This window comes from Mytilus edulis, chromosome 13, assembly GCF_963676685.1.
Source record: "Mytilus edulis chromosome 13, xbMytEdul2.2, whole genome shotgun sequence".
Taxonomy (NCBI): Eukaryota; Metazoa; Mollusca; class Bivalvia; order Mytilida; family Mytilidae; genus Mytilus; species Mytilus edulis.
In genome coordinates, this window is record NC_092356.1 from 8,010,632 (window position 1) to 8,026,639 (window position 16,008).

A 16,008-nucleotide genomic window follows, 5' to 3' on the forward strand; every position below is an offset into this window, starting at 1 on the left:
ACAAAAATATAGAGCTGTTTCCTATTGAATCCCAAAAATGAAGGAGAAGAAAACCACCTTCATGCCTTATTAAGTTTTATAATGGTACAAACTATGGATTTATCTATTATTTGATGTAGTAAGAAATTGAATATGGTTTCTCCATTTGTTAAGCTCAATTGATTGTTTCAGCTCATTTAGACCAAACTTGAGGTATTACTTTAAAGCACTGTAAATTCAGAATTTTTTGCGTTGTTTTTGTTATTGCGAAAAAAAAGCAAGAGTCATTTATAAACGCATTATTTTAAACTCGCATATTGAAATTTTTTATATGAATTAATTTGTATTTTTCTCAATTTCTCACAAATTAAAATCATATTTTAGTCTAAAATGACAAAATCGCAATAATATTTGTTGTAATAATGTTGAACTTGAAGTAATCATATTAATTGTGAATTTTCAAGGTTCATGCTCCATTTATTGTAACTGAAAGAGAAAATAATGAGCAATTATCAATGAAGTCTAGTTTCATGAAAATGAGTGCAAGTTCATGTATAGAGCAGTCAGGGGCATTACTTAAACAAGTAACAATTAAAATTACCTATACAAGTAATGTTGAAAACGAGGCTTATTTAAATATATATAAGTCTCAATTGCTTTAGATCTGTGTGTGTCACAGTGTGAACCAAAGTATCATTTGCTTTAAGGTCAGTGTGAAACCAAAGTCTCTATTGCTTTATGATATGTGTGCATCACAGTGTGATACCAAAGTCTTATTTGCTTTAGGATTTGTATGTGTAACAGTGTGAGACCAAAGTCTCAATTGCTTTAGATCTGTGTGTGTCACAGTGTGAACCAAAGTCTCATTTGCTTTAAGGTCAGTGTGAAACCAAAGTCTCTATTGCTTTATGATATGTGTTTGTCACAGTGTGAGACCAAAGTTTATTTGCTTTAGGATTTGTATGTGTCACGTGAGACCAAAGTATCATTTGCTTTAGATATGTGTGTGTCACAGTGTAAACCAAAGTCTCATTTGCTTTAAGGTCAGTGTGAAACCTAAGTCTCAATTGCTTTATGATATGTGTGCATCTCAGTGTGAGACCAGTCTCATTTGCTTAAGGATTTGTATGTGTAACAGTGTGAGACCAAAGTCTCATTTGCTTAAGGATTTGTATGTGTCACAGTGTGAGACCAAAGTATCATTTGCTTAAGGATTTGTATGTGTCACAGTGTGAGACCAAAGTATCATTTGCTTAAGGATATGTGTTTGTCTCAGTGTGAGACCAAAGTATCATTTGCTTAAGGATTTGTATGTGTCACAGTGTGAGACCAAAGTATCATTTGCTTCAGGATATGTGTTTGTCTCAGTGTGAGACCAAAGTATCATTTGCTTAAGGATTTGTATGTGTCACAGTGTGAAACCTAAGTCTCAATTGCTTTGGGGTCTGTGAGTGTCACAGTGTGAAACTAAAGTCTCATTTGCTGTAGGATTTGTGTGTCACAGTGTGAAACTTGAATCTCATTTGATATGGGATCTGAGGATGTCACAGTGTGAAACCAAAGTCTCATTTGATATATGGTCTAAGTGTATCACAGTGTGAACCCAGTCTCATTTGATATACTAGCAGAGGCTGAGTATGTCACAGTGAAAACCAAAGGCTCATTGAATCTGTATGTGTCACAGTGTTGGGCCAACGTCTCATTTGATATAGAATCTGAGTGTGTCACAGTGTGAAACCAAAGTCTCACTTGCGTTAGGATCTGTGTGTGTCCCAGTGTTGGACCAACGTCTCATTTGATATAGAATCTGTGTGTGTCACAGTGTGACACCAAAGGCTCATTTGCTTCAGGATCTGTATGTGTCACAGTGTGAAACCAAAGTCTCATTTGATATAGAATCTATGTGTGTCACAATGTAAAACCAAAATCTCATTTGATATAGGATCTGAGTGTGTCACAGTGTGAAACCAAAGTCTCATTTGATATACTACATGTAGCAGTGGCTGAGTATGTCACAGTGTGAAACCAAAGGCTCGTTTGCTTCAGGATCTGTGTGTGTCACAGTGTGAAACCAAAATCTGATTTGATATAGGATCTGAAAGTGTCACAGTGTGAAACCAAAATCTGATTTGATATAGGATCTCAAAGTGTCACAGTGTGAAACCAATGACTCATTTGATATAGGATCTGATTGTGTCACAATGTGAAAACAAAGTCTCATTTGATATACTAGCAGGGGCTGAGTATGTCACAGTGTGAAATCAAAGGCTCGTTTGCTTCAGGATCTGTGTGTGTCACATTGTGAAACCAAAGTCTCATTTGATATCGGAGCTGAGTGTGTCACATTGTGAAACCAAGGTCTAATTTGCCTTAGGATCTGTGTGTGTGTCACAGTGTGTGTTACATTGTGAAACCAATGACATCATTTGATATAGGATATTTGGGTGAAACCAAGGACTGATATAGGATCTGAGTGCGTCGCAGTGTGAAACCAATGACCTCATTTGATATAGGATATGTGTATGTCACAGTGTGAAACCAAGAACTCGTTTGACATAGGATCCGACTGTGTCACAGTGTAAAACTAAAGTCTCATTTGATATATGATCTGAGTGTGTTACAGTGTGAAACCAAGGACTAATTGATAAAGGATATGTGTGTGTCAAATTGTGAAACCAATGTCTCATTCGATATAGGATCCGAGTATGTCACAGTGTGAAACCAACCAAAGTCTCATTTAATATAGGAAATGAGTATGTCACAGTATGAAATCATATTTTCATTCGATATAGGATCCAAGTGTGTCACAGTGTGAAACTAAGGTCTCATTCGGTATAAGATTTTAGTGTGTCACAGTGTGAAACCAAAGTTTCATTTGATATAAGATTTGAGTGTGTCATAGTGTGAAACCAAGGTCTCATTTGATATAGAAGCACAATCTGACACCAACTGGCGCATTTGCTTTAGGATATATGTACAAAGGAAAATTAATGAAAAGATATTTACTAGTATGAGAATTTAGTAATACCTGATGGGTACCATAGTAATTTCGTTTATTCGGCAAAGTCCTACAACTAAACGTTGATCAGCAAAATAAAATATAAGTAATTAACATATTTGAGGGTAAACCTTGACTTTTTTCTGTCTCAATGTACTGGAATATATAGCAGCTCACAAAATCTAAAGAGTTGTACATATATTATATATATTTATATTTAACTCTCAACATTAGCCAGAAGACACAAAAAAAAACATGAAAATCACGAAAAAAGATCTATGAAATTTTCGGTTTAAAAGAAACCCGAGTCCGATGTTAAAATCGGTAACAGAAGAAATTTAACTTAGCAAAACGAAAATGATACATGAATTAGCAAAGGACTACTTGAAGTTACTGGCGTATCAGCTTCAGACATTGATTTAACTGATCATACCATCATAAAACAGACGACAAGAACATAACCCATATCATACCAACAACTGGTTTTAGAACACATGTGTTTCAGATGCAAAGGCCCTATGAGTAAATCAATATTGATTTGAATTCTTTAATGTAAGTTTAATTGTTTGATTTTTTAAGCCAGTACAGTAACGTTGTACGGTCTGCGATGTATAGTTATATACACACTTAATTTGGCTGCTGGGTCACAGTAATAGTTACATTATTCATTTATGTCTTCCTGGGCTGTTCACCAAATGTAGTCTATACGGAAGTAAATACAACTGGCATACTGTCATGAAATAGAATCGAGTCCTTCATACTATAATTTCCCAATGTAAGACTGAATATTCTGTAAAAGTAATTCCACTGGAACAAATATTATCGTATTTGTTTTCTTTTCAGAAGAAAGATTGTAAAATATATTAAATTACAACAGGAACAGTTATAACATTTTTTATAACAAAGTTTGCAGGGGAAGTCCCCTTAGACGACAGTTGACAGTGTAAATGGGATGTAAATGGGATGTTTACCTAGTTATAAAACCAGGTTAAATTCATCATTTCTTCTTTGAAAATGTCTCTACCAAGTCAGAATCAAGTCAATGAGTGACAGCTGTTTTCCATTCGTTCCGGTTGATTGATTTCTCGGGGAAAAAAGGGGGGGGGGGGCACTTTAATACAGGTATCCACTTTTTTTTTCATATACTTTAATCTTAAAAATATATGCCCTTTTCGTATATTGCATAGGTAAAAAAGTAAGCTTTTCCCATCATATTGGTTGGGTTTCATTCAGTGTTGTAACGTGGAACATATTTAGGCTAATATTTCGTATATATAATATAAAAAAAGAAGATGTGGTATGATTGCCAATGAGACAACTATCCACAAAAGACCAAAAAGACAAACATTAACAACTATAGGTCACCGTATGTATAATGCTTACTTACAGCGTAGATATAATAGCCATAATATATATGCTTCAATACAGCGCGACTTTTCAATGAAAAAAAAACCCACTTAATTGGCCGATATCAAAGATTTCTGATAATTTTCTACATCTATTGGAGCTTGAAATGTGAACCACCCCTGTCCCCTTCCCCGAGATTGATATAGTTGAACGTTCGCCGTCTTTTTGACGCGGGTAGTTAATGTGTACACAAATTACTATCGGTTCAACATTTTAAAACCGGATTCGGTAATCTTACACGGCCGTGCAAGTACTGTATTATTACACTGTGAAACTTGCACGGAGTCGGGGGTCCCATGTGGCTTTCCATAAAAACCGTTATTAATGTCAGTTTCTTGACTCAATACTGTATGCCATAACAATTTAATGTAAATGTGTTTGTGCTAATAAATATTGTCTATTATCAATAATTGTGTGTAAGCTTTATAAACATATGGACGAGGATTTAATATTGAAGACGAATCAACGTTGAATCTATGAAGTATCCAGTACACAACAGTTAGTTACAGTATAAGAAATATGTTAGGGCATTTTTTGAAGTCATTCATTCTGAAGGTCAATTTCAATTCATCTCTCTTGTTAATTTTTTTTGTCGAGCCTTCGACTTTAGTCGAAAAACCGGCGAGATATAGGCGGTCATACCGTCCGTCGTCGTCGTCGGCGGCGGCTGCGGCGTCCATAGATATTCACTCTGCGGGTTTTTTTTTTAATTACTTGGAAAACAATTATTAAACTATCCTGTTTTTTTTCAAACTTGGACAGAAGCTTGTTTATGACTCATAAAATAATACCAAGAAATAAATTTTGTAAAAATAAAATTCCTGCTTTTCTTGTAAATGTAATTAGTTTTTCTGCCGGGAAACATTACATCCACTCTGTGTTTAAAGTTTTTAAAATTTTAATAACTTTCTTAAATTATCTTGGATTTGTACTAAACTTGAACAGAACTTCTTGTTTTTTTTTTATCAAAAGCTAGTATCTAGAAGGACATTTTGTACCTGTTTATCCGCATTTTACATTGAAATATAAATGGACTTAGTTTTCTCCCAGTTAATATTGCAGAATTACAGCCTGCAGTTAAAGTTTTAAAACATTTATTTGATACATAAACTATTCTGGATTTGTACCAATATTGGACAGAAGCTTCTTACACTCAAATGATCGTATCGAGAGGAATATTTTTATTGATTTTTTTCCTCATTCACTGACAGGGGCGTAGCTAGAAAGATACGATGTGGAAGCAACTACCGCCGAGCGGAGCGAGGCGAAAAAATTTTGGGACCCTATTATGCAGATTTTTTTTTTTCGGTTTTCGGTCATAGGACGGTTAAAAAAGGAGCTATATGTAGATAAAAATTTATGAATGTAAAACTATTAATAAATCTTCTAAATACAGTAATACATAAACAACAAATATTTGTGATACAGAATTTACTCAAAATTGTCCAAAATCTGCTCTTCGGGTCTGGGCAGAAACAAACTTCTCTATTACTTTGTCAACATTCACACTGAAATCCCGATGAATATGCAGTAATGATATGTAACTTTTGTTGTTCATTGTTGATCGTACATTTGTTTTCAATTACATACGTAGTACCGTGACTGATAGATCTCAGGGCCATCATGGTATGGTAGCACTCGCGAGATGTTATAAACCAGCGTACGTGTTCGGCATCGAGCGACCTCCCAATTGAATTCGTCAAAATTACATGCTAGGTCAGTTTCGTATATGCTTCAGACAATATTGAGATTTGTTCGTTTGTGATATTTCCTACAACACGATGAAGCAGATACAGCACAAAGAAGCGATTTTCTGATAACTTGACGCGACTCCACTCTCCAGTTGCCTTATTATATGGTATATGAACGCAAAAAATAATGAGATTTTCCGATACTGTTTTGGCGTGGTTGCAGGGTGATCGGCTCCGGTAGTCTGTCAACCACATCGCCTCGGCATATTTTCAACGATATCGAAGGAATCTGATAATTCTAATGCCGATTTGTACATCTCATTCAAAACTGATGAACTGTACGCTGTGAAATGGGGTCCTACTAAAATGCGCCCGGGAGCGCCCGGGTGAAGAAAAAGCGCCCGGGGAAAAGAAAAAGCGCCCGGAGAAGAAAATATAGCGCCCGGGGAACAGAAAAAGCGCCCGGGGAAAATATATAGATATTTTATTGGCATGAGACAAATTTGTTAAGATATGAAAATTGATTTTTTTTTTTTATTATTATTTTAGACAATTAGTTTGCAAATTCAGATAATAGACATTTGTAATAAAGCACAAAAACAATTATGAATATTTCAATTTTAACAATAATATATGAATACTTTTCGAAAGATTGATAACAATGGATCACAGTTTATGCGGAAGATTTATAAAATGTAAGACATCAAAAGACATGTTTTTCAAAAACGATATCAAAATGAAAAATGTATAAGACAACCCAAATTTCACAGATAAATATTAATTTAATCAAAAAGTTTAGTTTTATAAAATGATATAATAAATCTATCTCAGCATCTGTATAAAAAAAGTGTTCATGTAGTTGCGAAAATATTAGACCTCAGGCACCGATTATTTTTAAATAACAAAATATACATTTTGATCGAGGACAATGTCTTTCATGATTCTTCTTTATACTCTTATTTATATTTAGGCAGTGTCTGCGCGTACCCGCATGTGGGTACGAATAGCAAAATTGCTGTTCGTAGGCTACGCGTACCCACATCCGGTTTTATAATAAATTGCCATCGGATCGGGAATTAAACGTAAAATATATAGATTACAGAAATTATCGCAATTAATGAATAAAATTGATCAACTACTTAGAAGTTTGGTAAACATTTATGTAAGTGAACAGTTTTTCTCGGTTAATAAATATTCTTAAAATGGGAAAAGAGTGATAGATACATGTGGGGCAGACATTTCAAAGTTATCATTAATTGGAACAATTTGTTCAAAAGTATCAGTCGATTAATTTTATACAATTGTATATAAAAACAAACTCAGAATCAATTGCAGCTGCAGAGAAAAAAAAGAACTGGAAACACAAAAAATAAAGAGTAGATCAAGTTTTACATAATATTTTTTTCCTGTATTCACGGAGGCAAAAAATTCTAAACAAGTTCGCCCAGGAAAAATGAAGGCCTAATACATTATTTCTGAAAAACAAAGGCCGATGCCAATAATCTTCTATGAAAGCTTCGTTAATAAATAACAAAATGTTTGACGAAAATGTAAACCTTCAGCGCATCAAAAAATATTTTGCCTCTGAGGCGTGGAAGCAACTTAAAATTCGGATATTATATATTATAGGACTATAGTTTACAGGGACTGTATATTTCATTTTCAATCAGTGTGCATTTAATTTGCAAGGTTTATTGTATATTATTAACTTATAAATACAATTCGAAAATATTATTTGTCATACCCTTCACTCATTCTACTCGAAATCCCCATATTATCGATAATTTCTGTATATATTTCACGTTTAATTCCCGATTTGATTGCATTTTATTATAAAACCGGATGTGGGTACGCGTAGCCTACGAATGTCAATTTGACTATTCGTACCCACATGCGGGTACGCGCAGACACTGCCTTATATTTATTTACTTACTTATATACAATTTTAAATTCTAAAATGTAAAAGTGCAACAACACTTTAGATGTAGCATCGTACATATCCCCATTTATATTAAGGACAAAACAAGCAATGATTAGTTATTTTTTAAAGAAAAAAATATGTTATAAAATATTGTTATTTTCTTCTCCCGGGCGCTAATTTTCTTCTCCGGGCGCTAATTTTCCTTCTCCGGGCGCTTTTTCTTTTCCCAAAACTACATATCTTAGACTGAGTATTACAAATTCAAAAGTAAAAATCTTGTAAAAGATACAAGTAACCACCTTCCGATTTTGTCATAATCTCCAAAAACAAAAAATTATTTTGAAACCAAATGTCGTTATTTAATGATATTTCATCAATTAAAAAAAGTGACAACATAGGTGTTTCCTTTAACATTCAATTTATAAATTTTTATTTTGCCATTTCTTTTTTTGCATGCCGAATCACAATGTGCACGCTACTTCGGAGCTACGATCTTTTTCTGAATGAACAGCTTCATCAACACTTGTAACTAGGTTGTCAAACTAATATCCGGGATAGATGGAAAAGACACCAACAGTCGCCGATTCCGATAGACCAACTCATCTCTCTCTCTTCTGCTTTTTTTTTTTTTTTTTTGTGAAAACGACGTGGATGCACGTGCTGTCGTGCCTCCGGGTAGCTACGCCCCTGACTGAGTTTTGTTGAATATGCGATAAACGGCAAAAGTAGGCGAGACACTGGGTTATGCGGAACCTTAACGAATTTTCATTTCAAAATAGTCAAATACGCAACACTGACGGTAAAAGACTTACAATATATACTAATTGTTCAGACTCCAGTCGTGAAATTGATTTTGTAGTATATCTCAAAAGTTACTGTTTGCTTTAAGTTATAGTGACGTTTGGTAGTATATGTCACAACTTGTAAACGTATAAATAAATGGTGGTCTTAATTAGAAGATTTAAAATACTAAATCATTTTACTGTACATGTAGTTTTAATTTTGCAATATTAATACAAGGATTTGTATAGTAATATAGTATAGTATAGACTTACTATACAAATCCTTGATTAATATTAATCAATATTTATAGTTTTAATTTTGCAATGATCAGTATTTATAATTTTATTAACAATCGCCATTTAATATCTATGTGAATATTGACTTACTCCTTATTAACAGGTAACACCTGCCTCATATTATTTTCTAAACACCTGGATTCAAGATCGAACAATGCATCCTGGTTTTAGGTCCAGTTCCATAAATCGGACTCATCGGATGTTTTCCATACATTAACCTCTATGCAGACTCCTGAGTTAGAATATCCCCCGATTCTACCACGAAGAACCACAATAAGCACCACGGACTTTATCAGTAAAATAAATACATTTGGGCAACTATGAGTTATTTAATGTATACGTAGATATTAAGATACATCAAATAATCATTAAATGAAAAGTTAAAATAAAAATAATTTAAATCGATTTTTTTTTAATATGGACTTCTTTAATCAAGGATTTGTATCATGTGTATAGTCTAACTATACAAATCCTTGCAGTAATTAAGCACCACCAAAAAACAAACTGAACACCACGGGACGTAATTTCCCTCCCAATGGTCCAACAGACGGGTAAAAGAGTCTAAAATACTCTTTGGGTCTAACTTGGTTTGTAAGGCCCATTGGTCCATATGCACCTGCGGTTCAATCTATAAGTCTATTGGGTCTTTTAGGGTATATTTCATTAAAGAAAAATATAAGCACCACCGAAAACGGACTTAGCACCACGGGAGATAGCTTCCCTCCCATTGGTCAAACAGACAAGTATATGGGTGTATAACACTCTTTGTGAGTCCTAGTTGGTTTGTAGGGCTCATTGGTCAACATGCACCTTGGTTCCAATCTAAAAGTCCATGGGGTCCTTTAGGGTATATTTGAGTAAAGAAAAATATAAGCACCACCGAAATAAAACTTAGCACCACGGGAGGTAGCTTCCCTCCAATTGGTCCAACTGACGTGTATAGGGGTCTAAAGCACTCTATTGGGGTCTAAGATGGTTTGTTAAGCTCATTAGTCCACAGGCACATATGGTCCAATCTACACAAGTCCTGGGGTCTTTTGGTGTATACATGTATATCATTTAATAAAAATATAAGCACCACAGGAAAAACACTTAGCACCACGGGAGGTAGCTTCCCTCCAATTGGTCCAACTGACGTGTATAGGGGTCTAAAGCACTCTATTGTGATCTAAGATGGTTTGTTAAGCTCATTAGTCCACAGGCACACATGGTCCAATCTACACAAGTCCTTGGGTCTTTTGGTGTATATATATCATTTAAGAAAAATATAAGCACCACCAAAAATGGACTTAGCACCACTGGAGGTGGTTTGACACCAATTGGTCCAACTGACGTGTATAGGAGCCTAAAGCACTCTATTAGGGTCAAAGATGGTATAAGCCCACAGGCACATATGTTCCAATCTACACAAGTCCTTGGGTCTTTTTATTGTATATATCATTTAATAAAAATATAAGCACCACAGGAAAAACACTTAGCACCACGGGAGGTAGCTTCCTTCCAATTGGTCCAACTGACGTGTATAGGGGTCTAAAGCACTCTATTGGGGTCTAAGATGGTTTGTTACGCTCATTATTCCACAGGCACATATGGTCCAATCTACACAAGTCCTGGGGTCTTTTGGTGTATATATCATTTGAGAAAAATATAAGCACCACAGAACAAAAACTTAGCACCACAAGAGGTAGCTTCCCTCCAATTGGTCCAACTGACGTGTATAGGGGTCTAAAGCACTCTATTGGGGTCTAAGATGGTTTGTTACGCTCATTATTCCACAGGCACATATGGTCCAATCTACACAAGTCCTGGGGTCTTTTGGTGTATATATCATTTGAGAAAAATATAAGCACCACAGAACAAAAACTTAGCACCACAAGAGGTAGCTTCCCTCCAATTGGTCCAACTGACGTGTATAGGGTCTAAAGCACTCAATTGGGGTCTCAGACGGTTTGTTATGCTAATTAGTCCAAAGGCACAAATGGTCCAATCTACACAAGTCCGGGGGTCTGTTGGTGTATATATCATTTAAGAAAAATATAAACACCACAGAACAAAAACTTAGCACCACGGGAGGTAGCTTCCTTCCAATTGGTCCAACTGACGTGTATAGGGGTCTAAAGCACTATATTGGGGCTAAGATGGTTTGTTAAGCTCATTAGTCCACAGGCACATATGGTCCAATCTACACAAATCCTGGGGTCTTTTGGTGTATATATCATTTAAGAAAAATATAAGCACCACCGAAAATGGACTTAGCACCACGGGAGGTGGTTTACCACCCATTGGTCCAACAAACGGGTAAAAGGATCTATAATGCTCTTTTGGGGATCTAACTTGGTTTGTAAGGCTCATTGGTCCATATGCACCTGGGGATCAATCTATAAATCCATGGGGTCTTTTAGGGTATATTTCATTAAAGAAAATATATAAGCACCAGCGAAAACGGACTAAGCACCACTGGAGGTTGCTTCCCTCCCATTGGTCTATCAAACGAGTAAAAGGTTCTAAAATACTCTTATGGGGTCTAACTTGGTTTGTAAGTCTCATTGGTCCACATGCACCTTGGGTCCACTCTACATGTCCATTGGGTCATTAAGGGTATATTTCATTAAAAAAAAAATATAAGCACCACCGAAAATGGACTTAGCACCACAGGAGGTGGCTTCCCTCCTATTTGTCCAATGCACTATTATATGGGTTTTATAAAACTCTTTGTGAGTCCAAGCTGGTTTGTGTGGCTCATTGGTCCACATACACTTGTGGTTCAACTTTCAACTCATTATGGTGCTTTAGGATATATTACACTAAATACAGATATAAGCACCATCAAAAACGAACTAAGCACCACGGGAGGTGGCTGGCCTCCCATTGGTCCAACAAACGGGTAAAATGGTCTAAAATATTCTTCTGGGGTATAACTTGGTTTGTAAGGCTCATTGGTCCACATGCACCTGGGGTCCACTCTACATGTCCATGGGGTCCTTTTGGGTATATTTCAATAAAGAAAAATATAAGCACCACCGAAAATGGACTTAGCACCACGGGGGGTAGCTTCCCTCCCATTGGTCCAACAAACAGATAAAAGGTTTTAAAATACTCTTTGGGGGTCTAACTTGGTTTGTAAGGCCCCTTGGTCCATATGCACATGGGGTTCAATCTATAAGTCCATTGGGTCTTTTAGGGTATATTTCATTGAAGAAGAGAAAAGCACCACCAAAAACGAATTTAGCACCACAGGAAGAAGTTATCCTTTAATTGATATAAGATAATAGGCCCATGGTCTAAAGCACTCAAGCATGGTCCACCAGCTTTTCTAGAATAGTCTACAAGTTAAAGAAATCCACCCATCTCATCTATTTATAAGCACCACCAAAAGGAAATAAGCACCATGGTTAGGAGCTAGCCTCCAATAGGTCTACGCCTCAATGTCAATGGTCTTAAGCGATCAGTTTGGGACTAATCTGATAAACACACCATATAGGTCCACCAGACTTGCTAAAATCGTCTGCAAGTTGAAGATGTCTACCTGTCTAAAATATTTATAAGTACCACCAAAAATAAATTAGCACCGTGGACAGCAGCTAAGCTCCTTAATGTCTAAAAACTAGGTGTATGGTCTTAATCACTCTGGTGAAGTCATATTTGGCTTCTATGGCCTATTAGACCATCAAACTTAGTGGTTTTGGTGTATTAGACCAAGATGTCAAATTCTTAAATGGTGCATATATATTAGCACCACAACAAATGAACTAAGCATCAATGGCTGTAGCTATCATCCATTAGGTCCAACAGGCAATATACATGGTCTAAATTACTCTGAGGGTCTAATGTGGTTTCTATGGTCTATTGGTCCATCAGACTTAGTGGTCCGGTCTACAATGTCCAGTCCTATGGACATTGCTCATTGTTAAAAGCCGTATGGGGACCTATAGCTATTAATTTCTGTGTCGTTTGGTCTCTTTTTGCTGGTAGTTTAATTGGCAATTATATCACTTTTTTTTTTTGTATTTGGCACCAGGGGCTGAACTATCGTTCATTATGTCTAATAAGCAAGGTCCAGAGTCTATTTCAATTCATCGGAGTATTATGTAATACGATGTTCTTTTGTGATATATTCACACAAGTATTGCACACTATATATAATTGTTACTCGCACAGAAATTTAAGTAACCCTGTATATTAAAGACTTTAAGAGTTAAGGTTCAAGATTTCAAGTCTAATGCTAAAAATGCATGGATTAGCGCTGAAAGTGTTTTGCAATGCATGTTTTCTCACTACCAGCGCTAAAATACAAAATGCAGTTTTGAACTGTAAACTCTGTGTGCTAATGAGAAATTCTTGCACTGGGTGTTGGCCATGGGGTAGGGTCAGGGTTAGGGTTAGGGTTAGGGTTAGGGTTAGGATTAGGGTTAGGGTTAGGGTTAGGGTTAGGGTTATAGTAAGTGTTAGGGTTAGGGTTCGGGTAAGAGTTAGGGTTAGGGTTAGGGTTAGGGTTAGGGTTAGGGTTAGGATTATAGTAAGGGTTAGGGTTCGGGTAAGAGTTAGGGTTAGGGTTAGGGTTAGGGTTAGGGTTAGGGTTAGGGATAGGGTTAGGGTTAGGGTTATGACATGTAACCCTACTTAATTACTTAAATACATAATTAGTAGAGTATATATCTGCATCGTTCAATTTTACTTCTCTAGTGCTTTATCATAACTCAACATTAGTATGAGGCTGACATAACTCCGTGAAAATTATATATAGATAGCCGTAGTCTGATTGGCGCTGGTCCCACTACATATATAAATCATTTACTGGATGTGTAAGATCCTGTAGTAGCAATGTCTAGCGGCGCAATATATGTCAAGTCTTAAGATGACTGAGATGTAATGTTGTGCGCTAGAAATTTGAAGTCTTACATCTTTACCTATAGTCATGTTTCAATTCGGATGTTAAGCAAAACCAGAAGAAATTAAGATAAACAATTAGCCAAAATCATCTAAATCTTGCAATGCAACTGCAAACTTGTCTTTTGAAGAAGTACTGTCTTTGGGCTTGCGATGTAAAGAATAAAATCTAATGATACAAAGAAATACATAACCTCTGACAGTGATTGGATATCCAATGCAAGACATATTTTCCTTTTATATTAACTTAATATCTGCTCTTTTGCATTTTTTTTTATTCTGTCGCTAATATTCACATCTACAGTGCTGAATTCGCAAGACATTATATACAAGAACTTTACTTTTTGTTCGCTTTGTCAGAGACAAACCACCGGTGTCCTAAGCATTAGGCTCAAATGCTATGTGAATGGTATCATAGGCGGATCCAGGGGGCTTGAAAGGGGGGGCCTTTCGTGTGAAAAATTTGGTTGATTATATAGGGGTCACTGAAGCATGACTGGAGCCTCCCTTTAATAGTCAGCACCCCTTCTCGTGACAAGTTCTGGATCTGGAGACACAAAATCCAGAATTAAAGCTGAATATGCCAAGTCTACCGCAAAAAATACAAGGTCTAGTGTGGAAGATCTGAAGATGTAGCTTCTGTCGCTTGACTTGACATATTAAGCGCTATAGAAGTTAAATCCCGTGTGTTGATCTTTATATCTACAGCGCATAACTTTATGTCTACAGCGCTAAACTATACATTTTCAGTCACAGATTTTTTTCTCATTTATCTCGTCTGTGCCAGCATCGCTTGATTTTTATATCGCTAGTTTTAATATCTTCAATGCTGGAATTTCCATCTATGGCGCTCAGATTTAGACTTTATTACTCCCTTATATGTCTTGAAATTGAAAGCTTTTTGCAAAAGTTTTATGAAATTCCATTAAGGTTTGAACTAAGTTATTGATCTCTACACTTTATTTAAATGCAAAAATCAAAAGCCCTTTTAGCAGTAAATACCAAATGCGTTTTAAGAAACCTTTGTTAATTCTGAAGAAGAATTTGTCCAAGTCAATGAACAAAATGCCATGCAGGTTAGAGTTACTGAATTTTAAAAAATAAAAATAAAAACATAGTTCATCTTAATGTTAGTTGCGAAACATACCATTCATCCTTTGAAAACGGGAAAAAGTTTGGCATCTAACGAATATAATTAGAAGACTACCTATTGAGAAATACTTTACAAAACACCACATAGAAACATATGTCTTATAGCAACGAAAGACCCACCAAATACCTGTGGTTATATCAGTAGCTTTTGAACGGTAATCATATCTTGGTCCAATAGAGGTATCCATCGTGAAGCTAAAGGCGATTACACATCTGGTGATAAGTCGATTTTTCAGTCAAGGAAAAGAGAAAAGGAATATGGCTTTCACAATTTGGAATATACCCGTGGTCATCTGTCACACAGATATTCTAAAATGGTCACCCAAATCATATCAGCTTCCGTAAACCTTTTTTAAGGGCTAACTTTACATTTTACCAATTGAAATATCTGATCTCTGATTCCAAATATTCCTTGTAAGCAACAGCCTCTTGCAAAGTAATCATGTTAGTGTATGCAAACTATGAAACATCGTATCAACTGGAATAAGCCCATTTGATGGTCCTGCTAAGACGTTATTACATAGAAATGGAAAGTTCAAGATAGGAAAGCTGAAATCATTTTCTTTGTCTTTATGTTTAGTGCAAAACCACCCTAATTGGTTATTGATAAGATGAAATTCAATATGTAGACTTGGCTGCACTGATGGTATCCTTTATTTCAAGATCGGAAGGGATGACTGGTATCAACATTGTCACCAAACGTAATTATTAAATAGAACATCCTTTCCATTTGGAAAGGGGAAGTACAAGGGTTAGTCTAGCTTTTAAGATATCTTCTTGAGAAGCTCCAATATTATGAAGGTCTTATTTCAACGAAGAAACGATGGACTAAAAGAGGCTTTTAAAAGAATGTGAATTGTCTGTTGAAAAACATAGTCCTCAAACTTAAAAAGT